Source organism: Melanaphis sacchari, unplaced genomic scaffold (assembly GCF_002803265.2).
Source record: "Melanaphis sacchari strain LSU unplaced genomic scaffold, SCAv2.0 Contig12_pilon_pilon, whole genome shotgun sequence".
In the NCBI taxonomy this organism is placed as follows: Eukaryota; Metazoa; Arthropoda; class Insecta; order Hemiptera; family Aphididae; genus Melanaphis; species Melanaphis sacchari.
This window is the reverse complement of record NW_020270527.1, coordinates 826,467-844,923: the sequence shown is the minus strand read 5'-3', so window position 1 is coordinate 844,923 and position 18,457 is coordinate 826,467. Positions and strand designations below refer to the sequence as shown.

General features: G+C 30.9%; 1 protein-coding gene across 3 annotated transcripts in view; it reads left to right on the top strand.

The window, feature by feature from the left end:
• Positions 1–18,457, top strand: part of LOC112591127 (beta-1,4-glucuronyltransferase 1) — a 66,150-nt gene that overhangs the window by 18,022 nt on the left and 29,671 nt on the right. For 2 of the 3 annotated variants that reach the window (XM_025334820.1, XM_025334819.1), the window contains exon 2: positions 16,250–16,288. The exons of the other annotated variant lie outside the window; for it this stretch is intronic. The gene's annotated coding sequence lies outside the window, so the exon portion shown is untranslated. The remainder of the gene's footprint in view (positions 1–16,249; positions 16,289–18,457) is intronic. 3 annotated transcript variants of the gene reach the window in all.

Genomic DNA, 18,457 nt, shown 5'->3' with positions numbered 1-18,457 from the left:
ATTAGTTATTAACATGTACATTGTTCGTTTTGTTGTGGCGTACGCGCTTACATAAACAGATATATGCCGCATGCACGTATACTGTTATATTATGTAGATATAGGTTTATACGAGCGTAATAATAATATGAACACAATTATTATTTGCTATTACTACATGTTTGATATTTTTTCTAAAAAATCGCTATCATTGCTGCTACGAACATTGGCTGGTTGGTACATCAAAGACGGGCGCACGAGACATAATATACGTACTTTGAGGAAATATACTGTGACATTATTATAATTATTAAGCACAATTCGATTATTGTTCGCTCCATAACCTTCTCCCGAGACCCAAGTCTTAGCCGTTGTTTACTCGCGCGCCAATTATTTGAGTGATGTTTGGCACTCTTTGTTCGTTGTTGCAGAGCCTTTACGATACCACAGTTGCGCGGCGTCGCGTTGCTAGTTCGCTTCACTACATTAACTACGTATGCAGTATATTATGGTCCCATACGATAATGCATATATTAGATACGAAAACAGTATTATACCTCTCAAATCGCGTTCTAGTGATTATCGGACAGGTGACAGTTGGTTTTAATTTAACTATATACGTACCGTTTTAACTATGACCCGGTTTTAGAAGTCAGAAAGAAATGTGAAAAGGTCGAGTCCTCCACGTGATTAACAGCCTCAGTGAAAACTGGCTATTTAGGTTTATCCTGCAGGTAATATGGTACACGCTATTATGCCGTCATTTTTGAAAATTTACAACGCAGTTTAATATCTATTAATATTATTATTAACCGTGTTTTATTTTTGTTATATCTGTTGGCTGCCAGGAAAAACGATTAACGTTTGTCCTACATAATAATTCTTGGTATATTGTAGCAGTTCAACGGATACGAACGATTCAATATTTTTCCCCATTTCATACCTGTACGCAGCGGAAGTTTCACCGGAACGTGATTGTTTCTCCCCAAGGTGATTCTTATAATAATATATAGTAATAATTATATGCTCGCTAGAAGTTTTCGCATATTTTTTTTTTCACAAAATATTCACGACATCTCCCGAAATTTTTTTTTAATTGCATTTGTTGCTCCTGTATACGACTTTCGCCCGACCGGTAATACGCTTCGGTGTATACCTACTATACCTATGTAATTTAAAAAAAAAAAAAACTGCACACGCTCACTTTTTTATAATATGTCGATAACGGATTATAACATTTCGAAAACGAAATCGAATATTATTATAATAAAAAAATAATAATAATAATATATATTATTATTGCATATTATATAAGCATTGAGTTTATGATTGATAACGCGTGAATGTTCGTATTGCAATAAAACATTTTTCACTGTGTTCTGCGAATGTATGAAGATACTAACTAATTACTTTTTCATTACGAAATCTGTGAAAATAGGGCGTATACCGAGATAACAAAATGCCCTATTGTATCCATATGCGATTTATTGTTCATATCTCCATATAGCCACGTCACAATTATTCAAATATCTTTCCGTGTCGATGTTTATACACTTCGTGTACATTAATACATATGTGGATATACACAGATATTATTTCCACATAATCCAATACAATATTATAATGCGTATATTATTATATCGATAATATAAGTAGTGTAAATATTTTTGTTGTTTAACTGCAATGTATAAATACTGTAGTAACATGATGCGTGTAAATGATATATAATACAATGTAAGTGTATTTAAATAGAGTAGAAAATGGAAATAGATTTCCGTATAAACTTTTCTTCAAAACCCACGAATAATAAAATGTTTATTTTCAAACTATTAAATGGTGTTAAAAAAAAAAAAAAAACATTCAACGAAATGTTTCAATAAATTCCAGATTCCTAATTATGACTTTGTATTGTTTTTAACAAAAATCACACTAGATTAATTGTCTAAAATAATCTCAAGATGAAATCGTTAATTAATCAAACAAAATAGTTACTTTTTCTATTATTTTCCTAGTGATAATAATTGTATTCATTTGACATTTATGGAAAGAATTTTTTTTTAATTAATTTACTTATTAAAAATAAATTTGATCACGATATTTGTTGCAGTACTCGACCGACACTAATGTACCATTTTTGTTAAAAAATAATAGGATATTAATATCTTAAGTTAGATTTTTATTACAAGTTTCGTAGTTGTAGATTTTTAGTCATAAGCTCTATAATATACTATAATAGTATATGAGTAAAATCTAAAACCTAAACGGCTAATAATAATCATATAAAAACAGTTAGGAATTGCAGCTCATTCTTTAGTTTAAATATTAACTATACGTAGCGTACTATTCATAGTCATACTGTATTAATTTGAGATACAATTGGATACTGCAGTATATACATATATACAATATATTATATTATTTGCTCGGAGGGATGTTATAAGTACTATATTATTATGATTTTTACACGTTTTAAAATAATATTGTGAATAATTGTGTACATTATAAACAAGGAATGACTGGCAAAAGTGATTTGTTTTTTATGTTCACGTTCGATTATTGGTCTGGGAAAGATTTGAACAACGTGCCTGCAGGATACTAGCTGAGTGCAGGATTAACGGTTATAAATTTTAAATTAACTTCGTATTACCCTGTACGACGGAACCAGTTCGAGTTGGTGTATAATACGTGCAGAACAACTGCGACGATGATGATGAAGACTGATGTTGCGTCTTATCTGGGTCGGCAAGCGAAGAGTGTGATGTATGAAATAACAACAATGACCGACCGTATCTGACTACAGAGGTTACACTATAAACCAACTATAGATTGAATGAAGAAACTTGTATTTAGAGATTATACGGAGGCATTTGTATTTTATGATAGTCGTAAATCGTTTTGGTGTGTGTAATAATCAATCGCGTCAGAAAATTCGATTGAAATTGAGGCACAAGCTCTCACACGTTTAAAAAAAAAACTATTTCCGGCGATATCTTATCAGTACATATCCTAATACCCGAGTACCCATTTTACCAGTGTCCAATATTATGTCATCATGTGAATTGCAGTTACTAATAACATAACAATATTATGCTACAAAATCATTGAAATATAAATTGACCTGACATGTTTTTCCATGTTGATATCTTACTGCAAGACTAATTAACTTCCATACTACCTATGTTAATTCGAAACACAGTGAGACATACAGTGGGTAAATAAACTTCGACCTTAAAATGGTTACGGCAGCTATGTTTTTTTTACCGCGGATCGTCCAAAAACTAATTTTATTTTAAACATAACTATCTATATGTATTCGGTAATTCTATTGTGTTTAAAATAATATTTACTGAAGTAATAGTGTTAAGTAATACGCACTTAGGTGTAATACCTGTGCACGATTTTTAAAATGCAGGTAAACTGATATGTATTAAAGTCAGTATTATTATAAAGCACAGTTTAACGATGATTTGATTTTAATGAGCCGTTTAAATTTTAGTGCCCCAAAATATATAACCTCTGGCTTAATGATGCGTTTAACGATGGTTTCAAGAACCTACAGTAGCCGTTACAGTCGATTGTTAAGCTATATCTATATAATAAACATTTATTTTGTTTTTCAGATTATTATGGTTTAATAACATTTGACCCCGATTTTAAAAATGTACTCAATTTCGGAATGTATTATGGATAAAACTCGTGACTATAGTTGTGATAAAAATGTTCGTATATTATAATATATCGTTGGATTGATGTATGTTTATCCACATCAGTTCCGTTAAGGCAGCCATTTTTTATTCCTCATAATCAATACATCATATTATACAGTTATTAAAAATTGTACCCGCCTTTATAAAATTATGCTGATAATATAAATAATATATTTTTTATTAATTTTTACAATATTATAGTACCCTAATTAGTAATTAAAAACAAAATTGGATAAAAGTTGAAATGATTTTATCAAATATGTAAAATAATTATGCAAATACGGTGTATACATAATATTATTACATATACGAATTGATATTATATATTTATATTATATTTCATTAGTTATTCATTTTTTTACAGATTTTAAAACACTCCTAATTCTAAATTTGCATTTATTATTATTTGTTTTATTATAAATAAAGGCTTTGCCTATTAGGTCATAAATCTACATTTACAATAATAATATCGTATTTTAATTTAAAGATGTCATTATTATTTCTTACCTCGTATGGTGTTTGTTTTTGTTTTAAATTTTAACCCTTCTTTTTATTTTGAAAGTATTATATTATTACAGTTATTTCATTTTTCATTGGCAAATCAACGATATTTGTACACTCGTTTATTTTTGGCACGTTTCTATTCGCTTGGACAAACTGCCCAATTCTTAGAGTCACAATTTTACAACTTTTTTGTTGACTTGATTTACAAGTCAAAAGTAGAGTATGGCCCCGAATTATAACCACAAATCACAATGCTCTTATTATTCTTCTGTTTCTTCCATGGTTTATTATAAAAGGTCAATTTGGCCGCGGCAGTTTTGGCACTAGGTTTTCCTAGATCACGACGTGGTGGAGGCGATGTTAAATTGTATAGAGTATAAGACGTGTAAAAAAATATATACGCGTATGTGTGTGTCTTAGTGTAGAATACAATGGCACGAACACTCAAACTATCATTATAATTTAATATGCGGAAGCTTTAAAATGGGACACCGGAAGTGTTGGCGCGATAGCAAATCAAATCGCGGTCATATCGCATGGTTTGACGAATTTTTGAGAAAAATCCAAAGAACCGACAGTTTTTGGACCCCGGGACGCGGATGGTTGAATAGTATCATTCAGGCAAATGGTTTTTAATACAATATGTTCCCTCACTAATTGCAGTAACCCATCATGTAACTTAATCATCTACTAATTAACTTTTTAAAGGTTCAGCAATTTTTTTCATAAGACTTTATTTAAAATACCGGTTTTTCTTATTTTGGTTTCAAATTTTCTCATATTAATGCTCTTTTTTTTTCAATAATAATATACACAAGTTAAAGCCCCCCTTAATTTAATTTTTCGTATTGGTCTAAAAATTAAAAAATATAGTTTTATGTGTTATCTATCTATCTATCTATCTATCTTTTTTTATTTTTTTTTTGTTAAATTATTTATTTGTGTATAACAGTGTATGATGGCGTTTAGATGATGTTGTTATTATAGTTACCTATACAGTATACATGAATTATGAATAATCTAAACACGTGAAGTGGAGTAGCTAACTTCACACACATTATATACTTCTGTAAATTATGATACTTACACTAAAGATAAATTCTTTAAATTACTGACGAATGTATACCATTTTGTAGTATGTAAATATAAGTAAATTAGTTTTCATATATTTATGGGTTCGACTGAGTATATTAATATATGTGAGGCGATTGATCAGAGAATGTAATCGTGACAGTAAATTTCGACAGACGTTCCTTTCACGGGTACTAAATTAAATTATCTAAGTATTAGATGAATTTAAAGTCCAAACAAAAATATTTGTAGCATAATATTTAACACAATAATATATTAATGATGAATTAAAATTACGATCGAAATTTGACGACGAGATAACTATGATATTATAATAATATATACGCAATATAAAGGTATTCGATATTTTAGACTATACTATACATACGTCTTATGGCTATGTCGTGTCATATTGATACATGTTCGCAAGAAAAAAATCTGACACATAGCCGCGCATACCTACCGTTATATCGCTGATTCATTACAGGTACCAGATACTGGTTTTTATAGGTATACGCCAAATACGGTTCATGTATGCTATATACTCATTATATAGTTAACTCTTTGTTTACCTTTATGTATATAAATATATATTACCTATTGCCTTGTACGCGAATCAGACGACCATGAGATGTATTGATCTACGAGCAGTCGGTCATCAATTTCACCGTTCGCAAGCTGCTTTGAGATTACAAATAAATAATAATATAATAATATTATACTGCTTCGTAACGTGCGCGTGGTCGTTTCCTATTCCTGTTGCTGATGTACCTACATCCGCTACAATTTTAAGAGGATGTAACCCGTGTGTAGACTTGTCTTACTAACATAACAGCAAATTCTACGTTCAGAATAATCCATTTTACTCTATAATTTTTAATATTGGAATGAATTGATGTCTAATAAAATTAAAAGTATGAATATTATTTAGTCCTGTATTGTATTTTTTTATTATTTTAATTTAAAAGTAAGTGAAAGCATGTGAGCGCTTTAAATTTTAAAATAAATAATCAACTAGGTATTAAATGTTTATTACATATTTTAAAATTAAAATATAAAAAAATCTAGGTATACGTTAGCCTTATTATTATTTTATTCTAAATTATTATTAGATAATTTTAAACCTTTTAATTGTTTAATAGAGAAATTATCCTGACATTAAAAATAACATCGTGAAATTTGTGATATTGTGAACTTATAAGACAGAATATCACATTCACGAATACCGCTCTAAAATATTATTGGGATGACTTTTATTTGTATTTTAAGCTTTCAACTTCAAGTTTTGTGCATGAAAATCGACTTAAATTTCAAAATAAATAAATTTCTTTAAATTTGTTCATACTAAATAGCACACACAATATCGACCCCAATTTTCATCGGCATAGGTATCTATTGATTGCCACGTGACCACCGGTGTCAAATCTGTCAAAATTGTTTCCTCTGTACTTACAACTGCACTATAACGCGTAACGATATTATGTTGACATCACATCGGGCTGACCGGATTATAATATTGTTCCACACAATAGGCTTTGAAATAAAGTCGATGAATGAAAGTATGAAACGCACGTTTCGTGCGCGATAAGAACTACAGGAGAATATACAAAATAACAGACAAATGTCGCTCGGGCTTGTTTAAATTCATTATAATATTCCGATAACGCGTGTCGTTTTAAGCACCGACCTTGCAACAGAAACCCACCCACACATGCATACGCATGCACGAGCAATAGTTCATTGTATGGTAATTTTTCGAACCTGTTTAAAACAGTTGAGCTTAAATATAAATAATAAATATAATGTTATGTATTTAAATAAATTAATCCGTTGTCTGAGGATGGTGGAGTTAGTACTGGAATTTACAAAAAACTAATAAACCATATAAAAATTGTATGAAATAAAATATATTCATTCGTGCAAGAATCATTTGTGTTTTTGAAAGAAAAAAACTAACGTTTCTACCTCCACCACAATCGTATTAAATTTCACCGTCACAGTACCGGAAAACTGAAAAAAACCCTAGGTAAATTATGTCGTAATATCTAAAATTTTTAACAGTGCTTTTAATGTTAATTTTTATTTTGCATGGTGTTAATTTGACCATCATTATTTTGCTATATTATAAACACAGCTTGTATAAATGTATTTAAAAAAAAAACCTATGTTCAACTCAAGGGCAAATAGTGTAGCTCATCGTCAATATCAGATTTCTGCCGAAATGTTGTTATTTAAACATAATTATTACTCATCTATTGTTGATATTATGTTGGGCAGTTTAATTTACTCTAAAACGAATATAATTAACAAAATAAATCACTATATGATGGTAGTTGATATGCTTATAACAAATAGTATAATATTGTACTGCATTAATGTAGTAGCAAAGATCCGCTCCATACCATATGAATTCGATTAAATCCGCGTACATTCGCGTGTGAAGTCTTGGCTCAACGGCGGCTGCGCGTATTATTATTACTATTATTTCACGTATTTTCTCCAATATTGTAGATATTGTTAATTACTGTTTGTATTAGTGTATAATACGTCGTATTCATAACTATATATATACTACGACTGCGCTGCAGTTAAATACTTTCGCGTGATTTAGAAAGCTGCTGACATAACTTAAGAAAATTGAAATGTTTTTCAAAAAACCTCGAATTAATTGGCCAAATAATTTTCTCCCTGGGCAAAATAGTTGACATAAACGGTACGAACAATCGCATAAAAAAAAAAAAAAAACTGTTAACTATACTTAACACATATATTATAAAATATTTCAAAAGTACGCAAGTACACCAACGCCCAGTAGCAGTTCAAATACCTTTTACCATATTTCTTATTATTGTTGCGATGAAAACTATGCAAACTCAATTCGATTAAATGTGGTGCGGCGGCGTTGAGTGGGTGAGATATAACTCGTTTTAAATATGGACCAAGGTTTAACTGTTCTAGTCAACGCGCTATTATGATAATAATTAATACTATAAGTCGACATGTTTTATATTTAGCTGTTGTATAATATCATAAAATAGTGTCATTCCGATGCGAGTGTTGCCAAAAAATATTAACTACTTTAATAATCATCTATGGTATACATACAAGTAAATTATTCTGTATACACGTACATATGAATGAATGAATAACCTATACTTCTATACTTGTATAAATTATAATAGTATACAAACCGAATAGTATAATAATTGTCTCGTCCTTATCGGCTCGAGGGTAAGTGCCGCGTGTATACCCGGGTTCAGTCATAAACCTGTTGTGCCTAGACCGGACGTATTATAATATAATTCTGTGATTAATATAATAATAATAATTTAATTGTGTGTATGTCTAATTAATATCGGTATTCATCGGTATGAATATTAAGCGAATCATTCCATTGTTCGTCAGAATTCGCTCGAATAACTTACTATCCGTCCGAGTCTTCAATAGTGTATGTAGGTAGATAGGTATAATAAAATCAATCGTTCGTCTTCACACTCGCGGGGTGTCCCCCGTATAATAAAATGTCCTATTTCGTTGTTTCTTTTTCATAATGGTAAAAACTATAAAAGTGTATCCGGCGGGTATTATTGTATTATAACTTGTCTATATCACCAGTCTTATGAAACGCGTTTTGGGACACGCACAGTGGTCTCTCTCACTCTCTCTCTCTCTCTCTCTTTCATTAAATCAATTTGCGCGTCTACACAAGCCAATAAAAGCGTAACTATAATAAGAGAGTTTATATTGATTGAGGCAATTAATTTATACTGAATGAAAATTTTTTTTTTTATTAAGTATTATAAATTTACTAATTATTATCATATTATAGTTGTTACCTGTTATATTATGTATATTTATATAGTTATATTATTTATTGAGGTTGTTTAACAATTTAAATAAAAACTAATTATAATTTTAAATATTAATTCTATACATATATTTAGTACGTCATCATGTTACTTAGTTTAGAAAATTCTTTAGTATCAAGTTCAAAATGTACTCACTATAAAGTTAGGTATATAAAACAATATAATATACACAATGCATACTAAAACAATAATAAATTAAACTGCAGATTTCATAAAAAAAAAAAAAATAGTTCATTACGTTTTATTTATTAGGTACGATTTTTATACCTTTGTGCGTTTGTATTTGTATATATTCCATAGTAATATTTTCCCGTTCGCATGTTTACATAAACGTTCGGTAATTGCATTGAACAATTTATTTTTGTAAGATGATAATTAAAAAAAAAAATTAAATTAAATATATGCTAACGTCCTTACAATGAGTAAAAAGCAATAGCTGCTAATATTGACAAGAATCAAGAATATCTCAAGGCTGGACGCTGTAGCCACGAAGAGTAGACTAGATATTCATCGTTTTTCATGTTATATAACTTATAAGGGCGGGGGGTTTGCCTGAGCTACGATGCCGGCGATACCAATATAGATTTTTTTTTGTCTTTATAAAACCTTAGATAATGCAGAGTATTTAGTATTCAGCGCCAATTATATTTATCTAAACTCATATAATTAGAGTTCTTCTATAAAATATACGAAATATTTGAGTTTGATCAATAACTGGAAGAGAAAACACAACAATAGGTATAATAAATAATTATAAAATACCTAATAGACAGATACTTAAGTCGCATTGCGATATATATACATTTGTTTTGTTCACGTTGACTTGCTACTCGTATTCACCAGTTCATCCTTATAATTTTTAATGCACAGTTTATATTTAATGTTATCTCGGGCGCATGCTCAATACATGAAGAAATATTAGTAGATTTTACGATATACATATTATAATATAATATACAACGTATTATCTTTGACTTTTAAAAAACAACCATTAATCGTACACTATATATTATTGTGAGATATCGTAAAACGTTTGTGTTAATGATATTCGATTATTTTGTAAATTTATCGAGATTTACACTTAGGTATATAAATATAATCAAGACATGACATGATCGTCTATGCGGTTAAACCTAATTAATATAGACAATAAAGTAATTTTCTTCTCGTACTCACGCCCTTCTGTTGACACCGTAAAACACACAAAACGTTCTTGAACGCCAGCAAGCTATATATAGGAATGTACTATAATTATTATGATATACATGACCGACAACAAAAACAACATATTTTCTCGCTCGACTGTGGAACTTCCAACTTTGTCATAGTCTACAACTGGAGTCATAATATTATTATTTTTGTCGTATTTACTATTTATATATACTGGTTATAATGACTTCAGCACAAACTCGCGCGTATATACACGGCAAGTGGTTTTATAAATTTAACATAGTAAAAACTAAAAATGCGTGATGTATACGGTGTGTTTTAATATCCTCAAACGGCTTACGCATTTACGCCAGAAATGTTCTATTTATGTTAATCGAACGACGTGGAAAAAGAAACGTTACGGTTTTCGTATTGATATTATAATATTATTTAAAATTTTGACTGCTTAAGTAGATCCGACCTGACCCAATCGATCAAGGCGTAGGTACATACCGAAGGAGTAGAAGATGGGGCATTTGTCTCTCTTTAGACTTCAAATTTGTTTAAATAAATATTCCATTGTCATTTTATAGATTTTTCAATGTATTTTTAATGTTTAATTTTATTATGCTCCTCTTTGATAAATTTCCCACGAATAGTGATATTAATGTGTCAAATTATACCCGTTTCCGTGTGATAAGTGATAACATGTATTATAGCTAGATAGATAGGATAGGTAACTAATGTACGTATACCGACACCTGTGTGAAGTGGTAGACGAAGGTGCGTATATCACGAATTTCCGTGACGAGAAAAGCGAAAATCTATGTATATTTGTATCGTCTACAGCTAATTATATATATTTTTAATGTACAGCTGATAGGTATCCGATGAACGACACCATACGTATATTATTATAACAGCTGCAGACGAGGTCGTAATAATGTGATGATTAAATTCTTCACGCACTTCCCGACACGAGTGGAATGCTCGGTGCTTGGGAGCATTAAATAATTTTTACCTGCGGGGGCGCAAGACCGCGGCACGTATAGAAAGTTGACCCTGGTCTGGAAGAAATCGAGAACAGTTGTTCAACCCATTGGCACGGCCAAGGCAAACTTTTTTCCCCTCTCTTTGCCGATCTCTTTTCGCCGTTTGTACATATATATAGTATATCTATGATAAATTATATCTATATCATATTATAATTAAGATGCTTTATGCACTTGAAGAAAACTTACCATTACAAAAAATATGATTTTAGTTCAAGTAGACTAACCTCAGTTGAGTTACTCATCATAACACTATAAGTCTACAACTATACTTAAACATATAGTATAAAACTACTGAATAACATATGTTCTTCGATAAAAGACTCGCCAACCCTTGTATATTATGTATTATATATAAAATTAATAATTTAAAATTATGTGTAACGTATATTATTATATGATTGAGTGCCGCGGCGCCGGCAAATCACACGCGTTTCGTTATGGTGTGATGTTGGAACAAGAGAACGACCAGAATGAGCAGGAGGACATCGAGTGGTCAATTCGTCGCGCTGTCCCCGCCACCTCATCCGTACAGAGTTTTGTGTATGAATAGAAAGAGACGCGACGAATGCGTTAAAAAATAGACGACGATAATATAGTACCAAAACGTAATCGACCTCCAGCGGAGGAAGAACACTGCCACCGCTTCAGCCGATGGTAATGAACCGCTGCTGACCAATGTTATTTGTGTTTATACCATAACATACATAGTCATGTACATTTTACCCATACATGTGGGTGTGTGGGTGTGTGTGTATGTGTGCAAAATCGGTTTACGTACCGCAGATACACTGTTATATATAAAATGAGGTAACATACTGCAGACACTGGCAAACCGCTGGTTGTTTTCCCGTTCGTGATATAATAATATTTTATACATCAGGATGATTCATCAAGCATTCTCGTTTCCTTTTTCTTCTTCTTCAATAACGCAGTTATCTAAAATTTAATTTTTGAAATTTTAAAATAATCTCAAGATCATATTTTTAAATTCTTGAAAAATGTTTGTACTACCACTCAAGAAGTGTTATGTGAAGATACAGACTTATATTTAACAAATGATAATCCTTTTTTAAATAATAAATTATATTTTAGCTGATAATTTTATCGAAAATCTTTACGTATTAAAATAAAAATTCGAATGAGTCGTTTTTGAGTTATTTAACTTTATGTAATATGATTATTGGTAATGGTTTGAAAGATATGAAATAAATTATATGAAAATTTTAACAATTCATATAAATTTATAAATATTTATAATTTATAAAAATGATTCAAGTACCTATAATTATTAATATTAGATTCGATATTACATCTGTTTTATATGTTTGTAATATAATTTTTGAGGATCTTTAATGTAAAAATATTACACGCTGAAAAACTACTCATTCAAATTTTAAATTAGATACATCAAAATTCCAAAAAAAATTATCCTTAAGTGGTACAAAACAATCTCAAAAAATTAAAAACAATAATGGTTTTTAAATATATTTATAAAAATTCTAAAAATCATAGTTTTAATAAATTCATTTAAATGAATAAATAGCAATGAGTATGCTTGGTGGTGGTGAATCAGCTGGTATACAATATTATGTAGTAAATCTATTATAATGTCATGGTATATAATAGACATCACCTTTTTTAATAATATATGATTTATACCGTTTACCTACGACACGACAAAGAAAAAAATATTAGGCTAGCAATTAATGGTTATACTAATACATGCGGTGGCGCGCGCTTTTGAATAAGGACTTGAGAAGCACAAGACGACGCGTATTAAATAAACGCAATAATAGCTTAATAACAATGATAATGAATAATAACTATGTACAAATAAGACAACATGCTTATGATATGCAACATGAGGCTAGATCTAATGTATTCAACGGAGATCGAAGCAATGTTAAGGTCGAACTGTCACATTATTTTATGTCCTGCAATACAGGTATCGTCGGATTGTAGCAAAAACTATCACCGATTACCATCTAAAAAACTACTACTTTTAAAGATTAAATAGTCGATATAACGTTAGTGAAATCAAGCCAAAAACAGAATTCAAGATAAAAAAATTTACTATAAACCAATAGTTACTTACTCACATCTTATAAATTAAATAACTAATAATATTTAAAATCGATTACAATCTAATTTTGCGTTAAAATTTCAATTATTGTTTCAACCAAACGATATGTTTAAATGCACTCGGGCCGATTAATAGGCGCCAAATGAGAATTATTCCAATTCTTTTAAAAGTATTTAAACTTTTCAAACTCTTAAAGATATCCTGCAATATGATGATTTCTATTTAGGTAAGAGTTAGATTAATTATATTCTTCAACCATCCCCGTTTGGTCGTCACCTACTTAACACATATGTATATTGTATAATACATGAATATGTCGATATAAAGGAGCAGAGCTATATAAAGAGAGTGAAAGAGGAAGTTGAATAAAAAATAATAATATTTACGACGCATGAATTTTATTTTTTCTTCTAGAAATATATTATATTGCGTATAATATTATGCGTTCATCAATTATTTTTGTTTTTTTTTTTTTTTTAATTTTATTGTTCGTTTTGCCGTTAAATAGGATTATGCGACGGCTGATTTACGGGGAATTAACATAATATATTTATATCTATTGGGCGCCCGCCTGCACGAGAACCATTCGAGCGGAATGGACTAGTTTGTTTTTTAGCAGACGAGTCATGCGTAGGATTTGCGATTATTTAGGACCACACGACGAGAGGAATATACCGCTTGTCGTCAGAATATGATACAGCCGCAGTGACGAAGATGCGACGGCGTCAACGTGGCTTAGGATTTTCAGTGTTTTTTTCATTCTTCATTTGCTTTCAATTCGGAACATCGAACCGGTCCACATTCTAAAATAAGTGGGAACAGATGGTGGCGCCCGCGCGTCCTTGGCCGGCCTCGGTGCCGGATGTTCGTAGAAGCTCCGCGGAAATATCTGCAAATAATAATTTACGATATTTATTGCATTAAAATTATATATGTCATATATGTATATATTTTCTAGACTAGATAACGTTATATTTGATTATTTATACATAATATTCTGCTTTAACAAAACGGTATTTTTTTTTTTATCGGCATGTTGTTTGAATAAAAAAACGTAACCGCCTAATAATATTAGCATAGCAATCTGTTCTAAACAAATGTATTAATTCGATTTTAGAAGTATTATTTTATTTTTTTGACATTTTATTATATAATATTACATATTATATCTACCTGACTAATATGTTATGCGACTAATTTTATTGTCAAAACAAAGAAATGACATTTACATTAATTATGTATAAATGATAAAATTATACACTTGATTTTAGGCATAATATTCTTTACGATTGCATAACAACACAAACAGGATATTTTAAAGATTCGTAATAAAATAAAAAAAATATAGTTAAGTATATAATAATATTATTACTTACATTCGATCCAGCTCTATAACAAGATAGTTATCATTGTCTATATACCTAATCAGTAGATATAATACAATGATTTATGCCTCAAAACTATCGTATCAAAATATGCGTTTTTATTCGTCGGCTATAACAACGGTCAATATAATTATTATTACTATTGCGCAATAACTATCCAATTGATTATGTGAACGCTTTGAGAAAGGCAGTCGATCGTATGTTTGCGGATGACTCGTATCATCGTCAAAATCACTGAGAAAATATTTAACTTAATATAACGTACTTGTGTCTAACGTTTAATAGCTCTCTACATATCCATTATCTCCGAGTGTACTGGAATGACTTACACTGCAGCACGCTTTGCATCACTGCATTATGTTTCTAGTTTGGCCTTTGTAATAGATCTGAGACAAATGAATCTTTTAAAATTGAAGAGACTGAGATTGTATATACTTATACAACCTTGTTATAAGTGGACGACAAGAGAGTAACTAGATTGTCCTTAATTAACATTACCCGATAGAGTCATACACTTAACGATAAACATCAAACAACAATAAAATTATAGTGTGGTTGGTCATCTTTGTCATGATCGATGAGAAGGTCTCGTCCATAATACGGTATGCTAATATTATATAAGGTAGGTAGGTACTTCAAGTGTTTAGTCATGTTTAAACGTATATAATGTTATGTTATTAAACAATTTACTATAAACACAAATAAAACATGTATGTGTACGTATGATTGTACACACTTAATTTTGTTTACGTGCCAATAATGTGAATTTCCATATCGATAATGGTAGAAAATAAGTTTGAATGGTGCATATATGAAACTGCAGTATTAATAGTCTAAAAAAACATTACCATTACCTAACTGTAATGATTGTTTTATTTCAAAAGTCAACTGCTGCATGGTATTTAAGGTTAATCACTGAGTGAAAAAGTTATTGGAAAAAAAAGCATAAACGTGATTTACACCTGTATTAAATTTCGTAACTCGGACCTATTGTACACGCGCGTACTGTATTTTATTATGTGGGCACCTACCACCTACATTTGCTTTATCGGTTCTATGTCTACAACTTTTATCGTGTTTATTACTTCAGAATTTCAGATTAATAATTGCGTTTGTCGCATTAAAACCTTGTAACAGGCGCGTATATGCGCGTGTCGTAATCCATCGTCAAATCGCATGGAGACAAATTCGTTCAGACCTCCTCTCGTCTGACCTATACAATAATGTGTAATAAAATTATGTAGTGAAAAAAATAATATAACAATACCTGCCTTTAGTGTACGATATTCGCGCACGTCGTTCACTGTATAATTCATACATATTTCATACTATAATTCAACTGTTACAACTGCAACTTTAAAATAATAGTATATCATTACATAGTGTCTATAGTGTTTACCTTTTTCGTATTATTTTTTTAACGTATATTGGTATTGTTTCTGTTACAGCCGGTAGACGTCGAGGTCTCGAAGCTAATGATCAATGAAGTAAGTGCACACGTGACGTGACGAAAATGCATGCAATTATTATTTACGTAAAGACGTATCAGTTTTATAATAACATATCAAAACGGGCTCGGAGAACAATAATATAATAATATGTGGATTGCGTCCCGGGTAATTTATAATATATATACATGTATAATATATATTCTTAAAATTCGAATTCGTGTTATTCTAATGATAATACATATATTATATTGCTTGTATGTACTATATGTTTATAATGTTTATATATTATACGTACGCGTTCACGTATTAGATATCGCCTATTGGCCTATTTGCAGGCTATGTATAATATACGACGCGCGCAACTGAAGTTATGAAATCTATGTAATATCACATACAGCATTAAATTATGCTATACAATGGATTAGGTAGTAAATATTTTGCTTTATGAGGAAAAAAAGGACCAAAAATTTGTTATACAGGGGAAACTTAACTAAGATATCACATCAATTTGATGAGCTAATGCCATGCAAGGTACTTTTAACGCTTAAGTCTTATGTAGTTATCTCCAAACAAATTACAATTGTATATGGTACGGTGGTCGGTGACTACGTTGACGGAACACTAAGTATTTTCAAATTTTCTTGAAATTTCGGGGAGGGATGTATTCCATTCAATCCGTTTAGCTAGGTACGCCACTGTAGATATTATACACCAACCGAGTTAAATCGATATATCGTGTTCATAACGTACAAACGAAAACAATACAATACACTGCACTGCATAATATAGGGACCGGCTGGTTATTATGTGATAATTTAGCAGTTACCACGGCATAACTACTAACACCAAAATAATATACATAGGGATACACATAATAGTAGGTATAATAATTATTATCATTAGGTATATTATTGTACACGTAAATAGCTACCGCCGACCTGTCGCCACTCGCCGTTATGTATTTTATTCTAATTTATAGTTTCGCAACGATTTTTGTGTTTAGGCGACAAACAGCTCTAAGTGTTATACGAATATAATATTGTACGCACTTTACCGCGAAGACCTTCGGCCTCCTGCAACAGACGGCGAACGGTTTTCGTATGAGTGGTCGTCGTCGTCGTCCCAGTTGAGGAGGTGGAGTCGACGCGGTCGATTGCGATTCGTCGTAAAAACTAAAAATGAAAATATTGTACAGAAATTTCGTCGTCAATGATCACGCTTTAAAGATACAGAGATGAATGAAATATATATATATAGAGGATGGGAAGGAGAGAAATTAAAAACCGTCTCCGATAATCATGTCAGAGTTAACTGGCGAGTATGATGGTGCGAATAAAAAGTGTCTCGGGGGTCTTCTAATCCTGCAGTAGTGCAGTAAATAAATAATATAAGCACGCCTTCCATGTAATATAGTAAAATATATGTGTGTGTGTGTGTGTGTGTGTACAGCGTATAATATATATTGCACGGTTTGTGCACAAAATCGCTGTTACGGCTGACCTTAAACAATTTAAACGCACGCGTATTTCACTGCTGCGGGTCTGTTTTTTTCTCCTGTTCCCGAGTTCACCGTCGTCGTTTTAGTCTAATCCACATTGTTTTTATTATTATTATTTTTGTTCGTCAGAGCGAGGTGCTTGACCGAAAACGTATGCACACACACACACGCGCGCGCGCGCTGGACTATACGTAGGTATATACGCGACGACAACGGACCGCTCGTCCTCGATTATCCGCGTGTAAAAGACGATTACCAACTACAATATGTATAATATTATACGTTTATAATTTATGTATACGATACGACCACTTCGGATGTTAATACGACGAAGCAACGACTTTATGACGATGACAATAATTATTGTCCTACGCAGTCGCGCGCGTATTAGACGTCTGTACGTAAAATATTAATAATATACCGTTTAGTGGAAAATAATATAGCCATCATCGGTGTGACGTCATAATAATTTTATTTTAAAATGTTATACCGCCGCGTTTTTTTCTGCCCAGATTGCTTGTACCAAACATTTTTAATACGTCGCGTGTTATGACGCGAGTCGTTATAAGCTATTAACGTAACTAACGAATTTCCAGGTAATGATCAAATTATTTTTTTTTAATTGACTTCTTTTAAGTATATTTATTTTTTTAGAACAAAAGGAACTAATTATTTACAATACAAATAATAATTTATAATATACGAAT